The 5,624-nt window shown below is 44.7% G+C and overlaps 1 pseudogene; it reads left to right on the forward strand.

Annotated features, from left to right (window-relative positions):
* Positions 1-230: 230 nt before the first annotated feature.
* On the forward strand, positions 231-2,871 carry LOC127628630 (E3 ubiquitin-protein ligase TRIM39-like; annotated as a pseudogene).
* The last annotated feature ends 2,753 nt before the right edge of the window (positions 2,872-5,624 follow it).

Consider the following 5,624-nt stretch of genomic DNA (forward strand, 5'->3'; position numbering starts at 1 on the left):
TATATGAGTGTCCGGTCGCGTCAGATTAAATGTCGTTGTGTGTTTTACTCACCGGAGCGGATATTTATCGCCTCATGATCGTTCTGTCGGTGTTATTCATGAAAATATAGCGTTAATTCCACAGCGGCTCACTGGTCAGCTGACGGAGGCGTGCTCTTACGTCATTGCGTCATATGAGTGGCGTCATCAACGTGATCTCTGCTGCCCCCAGTTGTTGATCTACAGTTTTAGATCACGTCTGACCTGAAGCTCATTCGACTGAAGAACACGGAATAATTTGATCAGGATTAGGACAGTAATATTTGGGATGCACATTATTGAAATGCTCTGCTGTGAATGTGAAACTCTTTGATTTAAAAACAGAATACTGAGTGTTAAAACGGGATTAGTAAACTGAAAGTGAAACTTTGAAGAAGGATTTTGACGTGTGGCTCAGAAAATGGCGTCTAAATCTTTTTCTGAGGAGGATTTCTCTTGTCCTGTGTGCTGTGATGTTTTTAAAAATCCTGTTGTCCTGTCCTGTAGTCACAGTGTGTGTGAAGAGTGTATTCAGACGTTTTGGGAAAGTAAAGGATCTAAAGAATGTCCAGTTTGCAGAAGAAGATCATCAAAGGATCATCCTCCATTAAATCTGTCTTTAAAGAATCTGTGTGAGACTTTCTTACAGGAGAGAAGTCAAAGATCTTCATCAGGATGTGAAGCAGTCTGCAGTCTTCATGAAGAGAAACTCAAACTCTTCTGTCTCGATGATCAACAGCCGGTGTGTTTGGTGTGTCGAGATTCCAGAACACACACAAATCACAAATTCTGTCCTTTAGATGAAGCTGTCATTGATAATAAGGTCAGATCAATTATATTCAAAACATTTATTGAAACAGCACAACTTGCAGCATACTTTATGATTGCATATATGAACAAATAATTACAGACAGTAAATGAAGATTATTCTGGTCAAACTCATAATGATCTAAAAGCAGAACAGGGCTGGAAAGTAAGAACTCTTTATATTAACATGTCCATTTCTTTCAGGAGAAACTCAAAACTGCACTAAAACCCTTACAGGAGAAACTGAGAATATTTAAGAAGTTTAAACAGAATTTGGATCAAACTGCAGAACATATTAAGGTTTGAATTAAACTGTGTAATTAAAGAGTGTGAAACATCCCATTTTTGGAAGTGTATATTGATATACAGTTTGACCATCAGATCTTTCTCTGAAATGTCTTTTGTTTCAGTTTCAGGCTCGACACACAGAGAGGAAGATTAATGAGGAGTTTGAGAAACTTCACCAGTTTCTACATGATGAAGAGGCCAGCCAGAATAACAGCACTGAGAGAGGAAGAGGAGCAGAAGAGTCAGATGATGAAGGAGAAGATTGAGAAGATGAGCAGACAGATTTCATCTCTTTCACACACAATCAGAGTCATAGAGGAGCAGATGACAGCTGAAGATCTTTCATTCCTACAGGTGGAAACAATGAACATTTATACAACTTCAATATTCATTATACTGGAGACAAATGTCAGTTTCAAACATTAAAAGCAAATTCAGTTTGGATGAATAATCTGTGTTTCTTTCTTTTTACAGAACTTGAAGAGCACAATGGAAAGGTTTGTATTGTGTTTCCTGTTTCTCTCTCAGTTCTGAACCCAAATCAACACGACTGACTCCTGAATGTTTTTCAGAACCCAGTGTACACCAGCAGATCCAGAGAACATTTCAGGAGTTCTGATCAATGTCCCAAAACATCTGAGCAACCTGAAGTTCACTGTGATACAGAAGATGCAGGAAAATGTTCAATACAGTGAGTTGAGAATACAACAATGAATTCATAATGATCATTTGTGTTATTTGATGTGTGTTTGAGTGTGTATCTGTCCTCTCTCATCAGCTCCAGTGACTTTGGACCCCAACACTGCTCACTGTAATCTCATCGTGTCTGATGATCTGATCAGTGTGAGAGTCAGTGAAGAGAAACAGCTGCTTCCTGATAATACTGAGAGATTTGATGTGTATAAGTGTGTTTTGGGTTCAGAGGGTTTTAATTCAGGGATTCACTGTTGGGATGTTCAGGTTGGAGACTGTACACGCTGGTGTTTGGGTGTGATGACAGAATCTGCTCAGAGGAAGAATGAAATATTCTCCAGGAGCGGAATCTGGTGTGTGAGGTTTTATGATGGTATATATGTTGCAGTCATTTCACCTGATCAAACATCTCGTCGTGTCTCAGTGAAAGAGAAACTCCAGAGAATCAGAGTTCAGCTGGACTGTGACAGAGGAAAACTGTCATTCTCTGATCCTCTCACTAACACACACGTACACACTTTCACACACACGTTTACTGAGAGAATATTTCCATGGTTCGGTGTTTATCGTGACATTTCTCCTCTGTTGATCTTACAGTGAACTCCTCTGAAAAAAAGACTTAAGAATGAAATTACAGATTAAACTTGTATCTACAAAAGTTGAGTTTCTGTAGAAGACAGACTAATCAAATGTGTCTTTGTAGCATCAGCTGTTAATTCATTTATTCTGACATGTTTTAATGCTTTTTAATGATGCTGGCTAAGATGTGAATTCATATGTGAGATCAGTGATTTACTGTACATCTTAATAATGTGATCTCGGGTTGTTATTGATCATTATATGACAGATATTATGAACAATTGAATTCTCAAAATAATCATTATAATACAACTGCTCAACTCACTGTAAAGATGTATATTTAGATGTGTTTTATCTGTATTATCAGTTATAAATTTACTAACCAACTGGTGTTTTAAAGACCATTTTATAAAACATATAATCATCAAGTCATGGAAACTTTTCAAGAGTTTTTAAGAAGTTTAATTTGTGTTTGTAAAATAAAAAGTACCATAAAAATGTGTTTTATTGTTTTAACTCCAAACACTCACATTTATATCTTAATCTGATACACTAAAGTAAAATATAGAGTTGAGCTGGACTGTGACAGATAACTAACACACACGTTTATTAAGAGAGTATTTCCTTTGTTCATTGTTGATCGCGACATTAAGGTGAATAATTTCACAGTGTTACAAACACATGATATGTGTGCGCGCGCGAGTGTGTTTATGTGTGTGTGTGTGTATGAGTGCGTGTTGATAACAGGTAAGTAACACACTGAAAAGTAGTTCCCTTTCGAGAGGTCTCTCCTATTGCGTAAGTAGCTTACGCTATGGGAAAACTCAGTTTCTCGAGAAATATTGAAGTCTTTATGTAAAACGCATTGCAGCTGCACAGCAGACAGCAATGAGCGAGGCAGCTCGGTCATTGGCTGTGCTGCGGCAACTTGCTCGAACCAATGACGGGCTGACTCTGAACGCCGCGACCAATGAGCGCTTCACGCCACGGCCAGAGCCTACCAAGATTGGCGTGGCTAAGGCTATATATTAGGCTCCGTCATGAGAGTTCTTTAGATTTAATCTCCTTCAGCAAAGACCTTCTTCGCTGGATCCTCTGGATTATTGGAGTCTTTTTCACCGTGCCGACAAGCCTACAGCAGGACTGCTACTGAGGACGCCGGCGCCTTCAGTCAGCCTTCAAAGCTTTCTGCTACGCCATCCGGCGCGATCACCTTATATCCTTTACTAAGCAATAACTTTTCAAGTGTTCGCCTCTGCAACGCTTTTTGTCCTTAGTAAAGAGCAAATTCGAGGCGTTGTTTAAAATGCCTTCGACCTGCGCCGTGCAGAGGCCCTCTTCCTGACGAGGACCGCCACATTATCTGCGCCGCTGCCTGGGACCTGACCACGCAGAAGCTGCTCTCACTCGAGGCGGATGCCCCAAATGTGACTCCCTGGGCCTCACCGAAGCCTGGCGCTCGCTTTGCCGCCGCCGAACAAGCCTGCTACCACCGTGCTGCCATCCCTCTGTTCGAGCCGAGCAAGAAAAAGCGCCGCTCACGGAGGCCGCCAGAGCACGCGGACTTCAGTGATGTCACGCCGGGCCAGTCCCCGCGTGCTTCACCACCACCCGAGGACTCCCTGCTGCCGGTTCAATTCACGCAGGCAGACCAGCACCCCTCCGGATCGCTGGGTCTCGTCTCGTTCGGCGCATCAGGGGACGACGGTGAAAAGGATGACAGCCTTTCCATTGACGCTGCATCCGACGACTGGCCGGGCTCGGCCTTCGACCCCGCGCCGTCGACACTAGCGGACACGAGCAGGGGCACCAGCTAAAAGAGTTCGCTGAACGCTTCACTGAAGCCCAGAAGAATTCGCAGGCTATGCGTCACTTCCTGCCTAAGCGCTCCAGCTCGTCACAGAGCCGCCAGAGACCGCCTCAGCTGCAGCAGCGAGCCAGGGCGGCGCCCCGCCTCCCAGCCCAGACCTGAAACGGACGCTCGATGCCGCTCGCGTTCCGCTAACCGAAAACAGCCGCCTGAGCGACGGGGACCTCGGCCCAAGATCGTGCTGAACCCGGAGCCTTGTAAGCCTTCCTAGCCATAGGAAGAAAGAGAGAGAGTGCGTGTCTCGCAAAAGCCGGACCACTCTCTACAAAACATGTAAAACATTACCCAGTCCCCTTACAAGTGGCTGGAAATGTCTGTACAGCAGTCAATGGGCCAGTCACTGAACTCGCTCACCTGCAATCAAATGCCGTTTTAACGGCAACACACAAAAATCACAAAAAGAGTCATTTTCTGCCTGTGTCACTAAGGGGTCACGTGTCCACACTAAAGTGCGCATTCCCACATATCAATACTGTCCAAACAGTGCCGAATACTTCCCCAGCTCAAGCTGGACGCCCCATAAATGTAGATCGTGGTGCCTATTGTCATGTATGCACCACTACACACAAGCACTGTTTCCACAGTTATAAACACTTCCCCAGTAAAAGCGGAAATACTATAAAGGTAACGCGTGCCTCGCTGTCATGCATGCACCCCTACACACAAACACTGTATGCATGCTCAAAACCCCCGCCACGAAGCCGGAGGCTTTATGAAAATGGCGCGTGTGCCTACTAATGTATATGCACCCCCACCCATAAGCTGCCCATACAGTTTCAAACAGTTCTCTGGCTCATGCCGCGAGCATCACAGATGCGGCGCCATGAGCCAAGAATCTCCCGCTAAGAACGGGAAGCTTTATGAAAGTGGCGTGTGCCTATCACAATGTATGCACCCCCACCCGTAAACACTGTCTATACAGTTTCAAACATTTCTGCAGCTCATGCTGCGAAAGCATTACGGAGATAGCGTGCGTGCCTGTAATCTCACACGCACCCCTGCACTCGGCACTCAACAAAGCTGCTCAGGCCTCGCGCTTCTGAGAGCTGTAAGCTCAGTGTTAACACAAGGCAACTGCCGGCAGGGTCCACACGCCACTGCGACACGCCCCCAGCCAGCATTCAGCCCATATCTGTGTGAGCAAAAGCCTGGGAAAAAATCCCGACATGCCGAAATGGGTTTTGAACATAATAAAACACGGTTACTCGCTTCAATTCGCCAGAGACCACCCCGCTTTTCAGCGGTGGTCGAGATGAAAGTGAGGAAAGATGTTTCACATGTTCTATGCACCGAGGTGCTCAAACTGATAGAGAAGAGCCTATAGAAACTGTTCCTCCCTCTATGAGCGTAGGCGGGTTTTACAGCCGCT

This window comes from Xyrauchen texanus, chromosome 35 (genome assembly GCF_025860055.1).
Source record: "Xyrauchen texanus isolate HMW12.3.18 chromosome 35, RBS_HiC_50CHRs, whole genome shotgun sequence".
NCBI lineage: Eukaryota > Metazoa > Chordata > Actinopteri > Cypriniformes > Catostomidae > Xyrauchen > Xyrauchen texanus.